At 50.3% G+C, this 13,245-nt stretch overlaps 2 protein-coding genes across 9 annotated transcripts in view; both read left to right on the forward strand.

Annotated features, from left to right (window-relative positions):
- DTD1 (D-aminoacyl-tRNA deacylase 1) overlaps positions 1-13,245 on the forward strand; it is a 903,613-nt gene that overhangs the window by 618,330 nt on the left and 272,038 nt on the right. The gene's annotated exons all lie outside the window — the stretch shown is intronic.
- Positions 1-13,245, forward strand: part of BTBD7 (BTB domain containing 7) — a 643,025-nt gene that overhangs the window by 418,215 nt on the left and 211,565 nt on the right. Inside the window, exon 2 of one of the 8 annotated variants that reach the window (XM_068115515.2) lies at positions 9,276-9,306. The exons of the other annotated variants lie outside the window; for them this stretch is intronic. The gene's annotated coding sequence lies outside the window, so the exon portion shown is untranslated. The remainder of the gene's footprint in view (positions 1-9,275; positions 9,307-13,245) is intronic. 8 annotated transcript variants of the gene reach the window in all.

The raw sequence follows: 13,245 nt of genomic DNA on the forward strand, positions 1-13,245 counted from the left end.
GACACGCAGACCCCTACGCGGACACGCAGGCCCCTACGCGGACACGCAGGCCCCTACGCGGACACGCAGGCCCCTACGCGGACACGCAGGCCCCTACGCGGACACGCAGGCCCCTACGCGGACACGCAGGCCCCTACGCGGACACGCAGGCCCCTACGCGGACACGCAGGCCCCTACGCGGACACGCAGGCCCCTACGCGGACACGCACGCCCCTACGCGGACACGCAGGCCCCTACGCGGACACGCAGGCCCCTACGCGGACACGCAGGCCCCTACGCGGACACGCAGGCCCCTACGCGGACACGCAGGCCCCTACGCGGACACGCAGGCCCCTACGCGGACACGCAGGCCCCTACGCGGACACGCAGGCCCCTACGCGGACACGCAGGCCCCTACGCGGACACGCAGGCCCCTACGCGGACACGCAGACCCCTACGCGGACACGCAGACGCCTACGCGGACACGCAGACGCCTACGCGGACACGCAGACGCCTACGCGGACACGCAGACGCCTACGCGGACACGCAGACGCCTACGCGGACACGCAGACGCCTACGCGGACACGCAGACGCCTACGCAGACACACAGACACCTACGCAGACACACAGACGCCTACGCAGACACACAGACGCCTACGCAGACACACAGACGCCTACGCAGACACACAGATGCCTACGCAGACCTCTCCACACAAACCCTCCCTTCACGTGTCTGCCTGTTGCCATACCCACCCCACCCCACCCCCCCACCCCCCCACCCCCGCTCCCCTCCCCCCACCACTCCGGCGGTGTCTGCCTGTTGATGAGATATTCCTTCCGGTGTCTGTTTGTCTTCCTACCCCTTTTCATGGTCTGCCTGCTGCGCAGCACCCAGTGTTATCTGCTTGCCATCCTCCCTGCCCCCCCCCCCCCCGTGGTGTCTGCCTGTTAACCAGCCCCCAGTGGTGTCTGTCTGTCGTCCAGTTCCCCCACTCCCCCCCCCCCCCCACCTGGTCTCTGCTCATCGTCCAATCCCACCCTCTCTGGTCCCTAGCTTTCATCCAGGTCCTGCGGTGTCTTCCTGTTGTTGAGGTATTCCCTTCGGTGTCTGCTTGTCTTCTTCCTACCCCCTTTCATGTTCTGCCTGTTTCCCAGCCCCCAGTGGTGTCTGCCTGTTCTACAGCCCCCCCTCCATCGTCTGCCTGTCGTCGACCCCCCCCCCCCCCTCCATCGTCTGCTTGTTGTCCAGCATCCTCCTCTCCCTGGTCTGCCTGTCATCCAGTTTAGTTACCCCTTCCACTGCCTTTGTGTTTTCACTAACTCTCCCCGACTCTTCACCTGTTGACCTTTTTTGTCCTTATAATTTTGTTGCAATTTGTTTGTTTTCCCTCCTTGTGTATCTATCATAATACGAGTAGAATCATACTCCCCTTGTAATATTGTCGTTGTCACTGGCTGTCTTTTCTTTCTTTGTTCCTGCCTCCTCTCCCTGCTTTATCTTTAGACCCTGCCCTCAATTCTGCCCCCTTTGATGCTAACCCCTGTGCACTCCTGCTGAATACACACCTAATTTATGACATCTGAACGAGTTGTTAAACAAGCATGTAACATTATTAGGGAAACTTGAAAAAGAACCACCAGTAATGAGGTCGTAATAGCTTTTGTATGTCTTTGGGGCTGTGCTTTAAACATTGTGTGAATGCCAAAGTCCTTGGGAGCATGCTACTTAGCTATGGTTTGTTACCAAGAAATAATTAAAGGCTGCTTGGAGGGAGATTAAAACTCGATGATGGGATCAATTTTACTTGGGGGAAGAGATTGACGACCTTTGCTTTGTTTGATTGTCTTGGTTATGAGAACAATAGTTTAAATGAAATGCCACATTGTTAGATTATACAGGTATATAATATAGGTGCGTGTGTGTGTGTGTGTGCGTGCGTGCGTGTGTGTGTGTGTGTGTGTGTGTGTGTGTGTGTGTGTGTGTGTGTGTGTGTGTGTGTGTGTGTGTGTGTTTTGTCGTCGCGCAACTCCGATTAACACCAGAGTTGCGGATGCCGATCACGAAGGCTTTAACTTCCGAGGCGAAAACTCAATGGCGGATTCCAAAACCAAAAGCCCCAAGCGCGCGGAATGGAGGGGAACGGCGAGAGCCCCTGCCCTTATCTATTAAAATTAACCACCCGGTAAACTGCGTTCAGAAATATGTACAGAAAATAATACAAGGGTTTATTGGGAAAAGCGAGGACAGTAAAAGCACACACCGGTAATAAATATCCTAAATCGGGATCCCGCACACTGACTTCAGAAACAAAACGAGGGATTATGAATTACGAAAGAAACATGTCTTTTGTGCAAAATGTACGCGGAGCTCGGGCTTATCTGTCTTGTCGTCTTCCTTGGCTGCTGTCCAACACCGCTCCGCCCGGCCCGACCACACACCACGAGGTCCTTCGCTCCAAGTCCCTCAAGGCCTCGCTCCAAGCGTCCCATGCAGGCTAGCGGCTCCACACGAGGTCGACTTGGACCAAAGTCCTGCCGCATCTCAAACCCAACTGCTCAAAACGGACTGGGGCTCTGCACTGCGAACTGCCAGGAATCCAACTGCTCTGGATCAACTGCCAACTCTGCCCGTGCGCACCTCAGAACTCGGGATCAGATCTTCTCAACTGCGCAATGGCGTTCGGCAACTCGCAACTTCCAACTGTCTCTCAACTCGACTCTCAATCCTCCTGCTCAACTCGACTCTCAATCCTCCTGCTCAACTCGACTGGCTCTCAACTCAACACCAACTGCTCTGGACTCCACTGCCCAAAATGGTGTCCGTCCCCCGCTAATATCCCTGGCCGGTGACGTCAGCCCTGGCACGCTGCCAGCCAATCAGAGCCTCCACCGACTCGCCCAAGGGCACGCCCACTGCGCCACTCTCACTCCCGTCCCCTATTCCGTGGTCATAGCACGTGCTATGCGAGGTGGATAGGCCTCTTGGAGGTGTAAATGGCAGCGGCCATTATCGGCGGTGTCCTGGCCTGCTTTCTTCCGAGGTCATGTCGGGAGGAGGGCGTTATTAATGTTGTACTAAGGGATCCTAACCAAGTGTCTATGTGGTCTGCAGTGCCAAAAGGGACAAAGGTTTGGCTAACCAGGTGAGACATACAAGTAAGGGCTCTACTCATTATTCCCTACACTACTAAACACACGAATCTCCTGGTAGATTCACAATTATATACCTTAATCGACCAAAACGCCTACACATGACTTATTACAGGAAGTGATCCTTATCGCGACATCTCGAAGCATGGTACCTACTCAGATCTACTCCGCTCTACATATATCACTATCCAAATTCATAACACAGCCCCCCCCCCCCTCCCCCCCTTGGAACCGTAGCTCCTGCAAGGTACACTGCAGGCGCTACCATTCCAGCCTTAACACTTATTGCCACACACTTAATTAACCTGTGAAGTAAATCAGGAAGGGCTGTGGGAAGTGAGTCGGACTACCTACCTACACTTCCTTAACATGCTAAACCCCATAACCATCATGCAATCATGTATTTACAATGGTCTTCATTGTTCCTGCGGAGGGAGGAAACAAACAACACGCAACACTAACTTAACCACAAACCTAGCCACTTACTCAAAAATTCCAAACTCTATAAATCTGTACATACCCCGGTCTACAGACCGCGTCCCCCGGTGGATGCCACAAGACACATCCTTACCTGCGGGGCCATCCCAATGCACCCCTAAATTTCCACGGGCCCTGTCCAGATGTTGCAGGTGAGTGACATGGCTCGGTGGATTACGCCCACATTCATACAACACAAACCCCTTAACCACTCATTCTCATTCCAAAAATCATCAAGGCATCTCAAAAGTCAACAAGCACTTATTTCGATACACCCCCCTACAGGACCATGGCATTGATGTCATATACATGTGTGTGCATTCCTCAACTAGGCAGCGGGGAGGTACCGCACAAAAAGATGGTGGGGGCGCTTCAGGCTGTGGTGCCCGCAGTCCCAAAACATGTCAACCGACTTACAAGTTCATTGCCCCCCCCCCCCCCTTTACCTCTTGGCCCCGTGACAGCCCAACAGCCCCTTTCCGCCGTTACCTCGCCGGTGAGGGTCTCCACACACACCAGGCTCCTCCGCGGCCTCCTGCTCCAGCGCAGCAACACGGGTCACCGGGGGACTTCCTCACCCCCCGGCACCCAACCAGACCCTCCACCGATGAGCTCCAATTTCCAGTTACCATCGGCTGCCAGGGGTAATTGCTGCAGAGGGGGGGTCGCTGGCATCGCTCCTCAGAGCTTGATCCGTACCTGCGGACACACACACCTTCCCCACCCACAAGATCCCCAAAACACACTTCCTCCCCCGCTGCCATTCAATTCTCACACAACTCAGCACAACTCCAGAAAAGATGGTGGTACAAAAGATGTTTCACAAGGTTTGCCATGGCCTGCTACATGTGAAATCCCATTCACATTTAAACCATTACACATTTCCATTTCCAAAACACATTTCAAAACTCAATAATCATCACTCGCTCATATTTCTCCAACCTCACGACCACATGAAAACACATCACCACTACACAAAAATACACGCCACCCACAAGACACTGTGTGGCCCCTATTCCATCCCCTCACCCGCCATGTCATCACTCTCACCTGCCTCCCAACTCCAAACTACATGTCCCCCAATTTACCAAGCAAGTCCTGAAGCCTGGGACAGTACTCATCCAACACTCACCTCAAGTGCAGGTAACTACCGGTTGGTCAAGCCCAAAGTGCAATCCACCCACAAAATCCCAAAATTTACCATTGGGCCTACCAAATTCTTCCGAATTTCACTTTTCTCCCCACTATACTGGCAGGTATGTGGATCCGCATCCAACGGTGATCATCACTACACAACTACCAGTGGCCACGACAGCTCTGCACCTCTACCGTGCAAGAGTCATCGGGACAAGGTGAGCAGTCAAAACGCCAACATGGCCCATGAGTGTCCATAAGGGTGCGACCCACCATCCATCCTTCGGCCCCCCTGCGAGGAACACAGCTGCACCAGCCCCAGCTGGCCAATGTGGTGAGCACCTGCTGCTAAAAACACACTACCGCACGCACAACCTCGGCCCTGGGGGGCACGGTCGCAGTGCGTGGCATCCCTACAGCCACGTCCGCTGCACCTCCACATCATCCCCCAGTCCGACTACAGAACTGCAGCCCCGCCAGTGCTCACCCACACTTGATCACACCAAGGTCCAGTCAACAGCCATGCTCCACCAGGAGACCCACCCAGAAGACAGGGTCCACACACCTCGGACATGCATAGCACCACGTTGGCCCTCAGACCACCCAACTACATCCCCATGACTCCGCGTCCCAAATATTGGCACAGTCTTGCTAATCTACCAATTTTATCACAGCCTCCAACACTTTGGTCTAACACACCTGGATCAACAATGGCGTCACTATACAGTGTCCACCATTTCTCTTCACAAAATTCACCCTTAAATTTGCATCTAACCCACAGATTACCCATGCCAAACATTTTCCACATTTCACTAATCTCAAGCAAAGAAAGGCTTTGCCATACACATGCCAGCCGAGCATGGCCCATATGCTCGGCTCGTTACACATCTCCCGATTCAACAATCCCGTGGCTTTCTTCCCAACCCGAGAGTCCATAAATCATAACGGAGCATCTGTGGAAGGTCACTCTCACACCATCACGTTCCACAGATGCCCCAATGGTTGTCCGGCAGGCTATCTCCATCCCTGTCCATGCGGTTCGACCCACGTCCATAGACCAGCCAGCACGGCAGGTCTCCACATGCTGGTTGTCCCAAAGTCTCAGGTAGAGGGTGTCAGGCCGCATTCCCGGGTGGTCACTACATCAGGCCCAAGTTGGCCGTCCACGGTGCCACCACCAAAGCGCGACCCACAACACCTCCCCTTAGTGGTCCTCAATATTTGCCATCCCAGGCTTGAGAAACCACCTCGGACCCCCCTGGAGGTCTTAACCCCCACCAGGGTCCGGTGACCCTGTCGGCCCGAGCCACACGCCCGGCCGGCGCCCCGCCGGACAAGGGACGCCACACGCCCGGCCGGCGCCCCGCCGGACAAGGGACGCCATACTCCACCAGACCCCCCATGGGGCCCAGGCCGTACCATGACAACCATGGCTGGACCCCACGTCCAAATCTCGCCAGCACAACCCCCCAGCTGGCTGGCATCACCAAATTTTGAAAGGGGCAACTTTTGCCCGAGGCCATCACCATTGACCCCCCCCCCCCCCCCCCCCCACATGTCCAAATCCCGCAGCCCGGGGACCAACTCCAATCAAGGCTGCTCCACATCAACCTCCCATTTTTATTTAATTTTAAATTTCCCTTTTAGAAATTTTCATTTCCTGTGCCAACCCACAGGTTGACTCCCTCGGGTTGTTTTGCCCCTCCCTGCAGCTGGTCCACATTCCCTACGAGGACCAAATCGTCGGAGGCTCGATCTCCCGATCCCTCAAGATCCAAATCCAGCCCGGAGTCAACACACTCCCCCAACTGGTTGTCCAATTTTGGAGCCTCTGTTTCCAAATCGTAGTGCACAGTGAGGGTCTCCTTTGTCATTCCAACCACCTCCTCGGACCAACTCACCTCATCCCCCAAACTCCTTTGGACCTGGTCAAACTCTCCCCCCTCCATGGGACTGTCCCAGTGTCCCAGGTCCCCAGCCGCTGAATCGGATCATCCTCATCATCCTCCTCAATACCACAAATCATTTCTGGCCCCGACAGGCTTTCATCGATATCCCCAATAAATACCCGGTCCGGCTCCATTACACAGACCCCCAATAATGTTACCCCCTCTTGCTCTGAACCACCGCCCTGGCACAGCAAGGATTCCAATCCATCCCCCGGTTGGTGTGTTGTGACATCCACCCGGTCCCGACAAACAACCAGGCCAGCAGGTGGGAAACACTCCCTACTACAATTTTGGCACTCCACGCTCACCTGTGAGCACTCTCCGTTTACCTGTAGGCATTCCCCGTTTCCCTGTGGACACTCAATGTTTACTTGCAGGCATTCCCCATCCCCCTGTACACATTCCCCATCCACCTGTGGACCTTCCCCTTTCACCTCTGCATCTGCAGTCTCCCCATCTACCTGTGAATTTGCCATTCCCGGTGCAATTCCCAATTTGCCCCTCCCCCCTTTCAGATTCAAACCCTGCCACATTTGGCTTCTCCTGGGCCCCATCGGTCCCATTTGTTCGTCCTTCCTTCAATCCTCTCGTGCATTTCTTCAATTGTTCACCCCAGGTATTCAATTCCTCCTTCAACCCATCAATTTTATTTCCCATTCCTTCAATTTGTCCCTCAAATCGATCACTCATTCCCTTCATTCCTTCCCTACATTCATTCACCTGGGACTCCATTTTGTTGTTCAATCCCTCAATTTTGTTGTTCAATTCCCGACTGGCTCGCTCACCCTGTGCGTTCATGTCTCCCTTTAATTCACTTTTCATTTCTCCCATTTTATTCTCCAATCCCCCTATTTTGTCATTTATTCCCCGCATTTCCCTAAGCAAATGACCCAAAATCTGGTCGTTTATCGGGGCCGCTCCTACTGCTCCCGAACTCCCCGGTAGGGGAGGGAGATAAGTTGGTACTCGGAATGGGGGAGGTTCCAAGGCTCACCTCTAATTCAAATCCCCCTATTTCCAGCTGACTCCCTACACTGACGGAAGCCTCGCTGCGTACCTCCATTTCGTCGACCTCCGACATCCGCTTTTCGGAAGGTCGTTCCCCGCGCGCGTATTATTTTACTTCCAAAAGCCCAAAATTTAAATTTGTCGAAGACGTGATATCGCGCTCCGTATGCCCAATTGACTATTAAATTTCTCCGCCTTGCCTATAAAAATGTTTGCGTTCGAACGTCGGGCGCGATGTACGCCCGACCGTGTCGATGTCTCGCCGCGGACAAAATTTTTTTGTCCGACGGGCCCAGATCCTCACTCCTGACACCAGTTGTCGTGCAACTCCGATTAACACCAGAGGTGCAGATGCCGATCACGAAGGCTTTAACTTCCGAGGCGAAAACTCAATGGCGGATTCCAAAACCAAAAGCCCAAGCGCGTGGAATGGAGGGGAACGGTAAAAGCCCCCGCAGCCGTATCTATTAAAATCAACCACCCGGTAAACTGCGTTCAGAAATATGTACAGAAAATAATATAAGGGTTTATTGGGAAAAGCGAGGACAGTAAAAGCACGCGCCGGTAATAAATATCCTAAATCGGGATCCCGCACACTGACTTCAGAAACAAAACGAGGGATTATGAATTACGAAAAACGCTTCTTTTGTGCAAAATGTACGCGGAGCTCGGGCTTATCTGTCTCGTCGTCTTCCTTGGCTGCTGTCCAACACCGCTCCGCCCGGCCCGACCGCACACCACGAGGTCCTTCGCTCCAAGTCGCACAAGGCCTCGCTCCAAGCGTCCCACGCAGGCTAGCGGCTCCACACGAGGTCGACTTGGTCCAAAGTCCTGCCGCGTCTCAAACCCAACTGCTCAAAACGGACTCGGGCTCTTCACTGCACTGCCAGGAATCCAACTCCTCGGGATCAACTGCGCTGAACTGCGAACTGCCTGGAATCCAACTGCTCTGGATCAACTGCCAACTCTGCCCGTGCGCACCTCAGAACTCGGGATCAGATATTCTCAACTGCGCAATGGCGTTCGGCAACTCGCAACTTCCAACTCTCTCTCAACTCGACTCTCAATTCTCCTGCTCAACTCGACTGGCTCTCAACTCAACACCAACTGCTCTGGACTCCACTGCCCAAAATGGCGTCCTGCCCCCGCTAATATCCCTGGCCGGTGACGTCAGCCCTGGCACGCTGCCAGCCAATCAGAGCCTCCACCGACTCGCCGGCTCACCCAGGGGCACGCCCACTGCGCCACTCACTCCCGTCCCCTATTCCGTGGTCATAGCACGTGCTATGCGAGGTGGATAGGCCTCGGAGGTGTAAATGGCGGCGGCCATTATCGGCGGTGTCCTGGCCTGCTTTCTTCCGAGGTCATGTCGGGGGGAGGGCGTTATTAATGTTGTACTATTAATTATTAATGTACTTTTTTTTTTTTTTTGCAATTGTTTTTATGTTTTGCTATGCATTATGTTTTGCACTCTGTCAAAGCGTCTTTAGGCTTCCTGAAAAGCGCTATATAAAATAAATGCAGTATTATTATTATTATTACTAAGGGATCCTAACCAAGTGTCTATGTGGTCTGCAGAGCCAAAAGGGACAAAGGTTTGGCTAACCAGGTGAGACATACAAGGGCTCTACTCACTATTCCCTACATTACTTAACACACGAATCTCCTGGTAGATTCACAATTATACACCTTAACCGACCAAAACGCCTACACGTGACTTCTTACAGGAAGTGTTCCTTATCGCGACATCTCGAAGCATGGTACCTACTCAGATCTACTCTGCTCTACATATATCACTACCCAAATTCATAACAATATATATATATACTAGCTTGGCTCGGCTCGCCGCGATCGCCTCACCAAGCGTCGTTACTGAGGAACGGGCTTATTTTAGCTGAGGGTAATGACTGTACCTGAGTTGCTGTGTTGTCATGATTTACACCAATCATAATACAAACAATTATTTTGCACAAATGTATTTGTTGTGTTTGTGATATTACATTTTTATAGGCAATTTTGGTTGAAGATTCAGGTTGAATGTTTTTTTTTTTCAAGAAAGAACCCCTCAGCATATACATAGGGGAGGGGTAGTTGCAGACTGGAAGTTTGGGACGATTACACCTCACCACCACGTAATTCAAAACACCTCACCACCAAGTAATTTAAAACACCTCACAGCCATAAAACACGTAATAAAAACACCTCACCACCATGAAATTGAAAACACCTCACAGCTTTATGATTATAGTCAGGCATCACTGACCTATTGCTAGATATCAATTGAGGTTTAAAAAAATTTGAATGACTGCGTTCACGGGTTTTTTTACGGACAATTTCCGAAGGTTCCTGGGATTTTTCCCGGTGCATCAGCTTCGATCTCCGTCGGCACGCCGCATTTCAGCTTTCTCCATCATCTGGAAGGTCACAGACATTAATATCAGTCAGTAAGTGAGTGGTTGGCATGAGCTTTATATATAATACACACACACACACACACACACACACACACACACACACACACACACACACACACACACACACACACACACACACAGTCAATTTATTGCATTTATCTGCATTGAGTACAGTAAAACTAAAGTCTGAAGCATGCTGCTGTCTAATTACTTCAACGACGCAAAGCTTTTACCTCCATACTCCATGATTTTGCAGCAACATTTGCAGCACCAGAACAGTAGGCTGTAGTTTGATTGAAGAAAAAGGAGCGACTGCTTTGTCCATATCTGTCGTGATTCTCAATTTCCCTCTTATTGCAAATCCCACCCATTGTTTTTGAGGTTGTGAGTTCTAGGTTCCTCCATTATGATGAGTTACTGTTATCAGTCAGATTATCAGTGAAGGATTTGAGATTTATGCATTTAAATGATGGAATGGATTTGTTTCCAGGGACATTTGCGTTCGGGCACTTGACAATCGTCCAATTATGGAAAGGTTTGCAATATTCACAGTTCATCTGGTCTTTGCTTATAACTGTACAAGTAAAAGTTCTTAGTCCGTGGTTCCCAACTTTATTCGTCTCGTGGCTCTGATCCCCTATGGACCTCCAAAAGTTTCTTGACCACCATGTATGTACAACTATCATAGTGACAAAATTATAACACAAGCAGGATGAACCATGGCCTTCCATGAATGTTTGCCTTTGATGTCACTGTGTTACAGTTGGTGATTAATTTGGTTGTGCGGGGAGGCTAAAGTTACTTTATTTTTCCCTGTCAACCCCACCGTTGGCTTCGCAGGCCCATAGGGTTCCGCGGATCCACAAGTTGGGATGTTATAGTCTAGTTAATTGCAAAAAGGCACATGCACCGCCTCATTATTTACCGATATGTCTGGCAAATATCGAGTTTCTCACGTGGTATTTTGTTTCAGGAATTGAGATAATAGCATTAGGTAGCAAGGACTTGGCTGTGGTAGAAAGTTTCTGCAAAACTTAATCCCTAACTAATTATCACGGCTTCACCCCTCGTGTGAAGACACATAAACAATCTTAAGCTACAGTTTTCCTACTTAAGTATATTGAGATTTCTCCTGCAGTCCATGGTCCATTCTATAATTATACAGTCCTACCTTTACTATGGGATTCTTTCATCTACCCCCACAAACGTAACTATATACAGTGAAACCTTGACTTACGAGTTTAATTCGGTCTGTGACCGAGCTCGTAACTCAATTTGCTCGTTTCTCAAATTGAATTTCCCCATTAAAAGGCATTGAAATGCTATTAATCCGTTCCAGCCCCCAAAAAACCACACCAATTTTTTTTGTTACGTGTTTTTAAATAAGAAAAATGTACTTTATAAATAACAAATAATGTATAAACAAGCACGACCTCGTATATACTGTTCATAATAAAAGAGAATGTTGTAGCGACCCATGGGTCCCCCAAGCAAGACCGGCGTCAGAATCTCCTTGCTCCAGCCGGTGATGTCACCGGCGGGGATCCCCGGCGCCAGAGTGGCTGGTCACGTGACCGCCAAAGCGTCCCGCGCGTGCGGGTATAATGAGCTACACCTGTGGATCACGTGACCACCACGAGGCGTGGCTTTCGGTTTCGGTTTGGGTTTTTGCTTTTGCTTTATAAGGCAGCCCGATAAACGGGCTTTTTAGTGTTCCCGAGTTGGTTTTACGAATAAACATCTTCTCGGACGAGTTTGTGCCTTGCCATCCTTTTATCCGTATTCTGCTGGAGTCCAGACTCCTTCAATGTAAAGAAATAAACTGGTTTTATTAAGTGTTGTGGCGGACACGGAAGCACTGACGTGGTGACATCACCCCGCACACCAAGTGGGGGTGGGCCACGCCGGGCAGAGAGGCGTGGCCTCAGGATATAGACGGGGCGCGCAGCCTTGAGCAGCTTAGTGCTGCAGTTTGAATAAAGACTCTTGTATGAACCGCGTTGTCCGCTTGCTCCTTGCGTAAGCATTAGCGCGCGCAGCATCGCGCTACAGTGTATTTACCTTGAAGACCAGACGAAGATGCTGGCGGAGGTGGAGGAGATAGCTTTTGCCCTTTTCGCCACACTTTCCTCGCTTTCACTTGCAGGGCGTTTCAATAAAAACCTGTCCAACGAGGTTTGTTTCTTCCTCCCTTTCAAAATGTTTCGAAAATTCTCCATCTCTTCATGGATAGAGGTCCGGAGCTTTGAAATAATCGTAACGCCCTTGGCTGGCGTTATAGCCTTTATCGACTCCTTCTGCTTCAAAATCGTACATATCGTAGAAGTACTACGATCGTACTGCCTCGCCAAGTCGACAACACGCACACCTCGCTCATGTTTTTCGACGATTGCGTGTTTTATATCCAAGCACATCATCCTCTTCTTCTTCTCAGTACTGCCCTTGGCACTCAATTTCTTAGGACCCATGGTTAAAACGAAGAAATTTTCCAAAATAACCAACATGCGAAAAGAAAGCAGCAGCGATATTCGGCAGAGATGCTTGCACGGCAAGATAACCACGTGACCGGAACGCTCGTTGGGCCACCTGGTGACGGGTGGCGTAAGCTCGTAACTCAGATCTCGGCTCGCATCTCAAAGCAAAAAACCGCCCGAGCGACGGCTCGTATCTCGGAAAACTCGTAAGTTGGTGCACTCGTAAGTCAAGGTTTCACTATATATATATATATATATATATATATATATATATATATATATATATATATATATATATATATATATATATATATATATATATATATATATATATATATATATATATATATATATATATATATATATATATATATATATATATGAATTATATATACTAGGGCATTGCCCGTACTATATCTATATCTAAAATTATATCCCCCCCCTCTATTTACATGAAATGGTTTGGTCCAAAGCGAACGGCTTGCGAATACGGTGACAATCCCCCCCCCTCTATTTACATGAAATGGTTTGGTCCAAAGCGAACGGCTTCAGGAGTTTGGTAAAGAAATCGCCATCGCGTGCACAAACGCGCAGGAAAGCGAATGAATCGCAAATTCGTTTTTATTAGTTTTAAAACATAGTTTAACGCCAACATAGTTT

Source organism: Myxine glutinosa, chromosome 5 (assembly GCF_964187855.1).
Source record: "Myxine glutinosa chromosome 5, kmMyxGlut1.1, whole genome shotgun sequence".
Classification (NCBI taxonomy): domain Eukaryota; kingdom Metazoa; phylum Chordata; class Myxini; order Myxiniformes; family Myxinidae; genus Myxine; species Myxine glutinosa.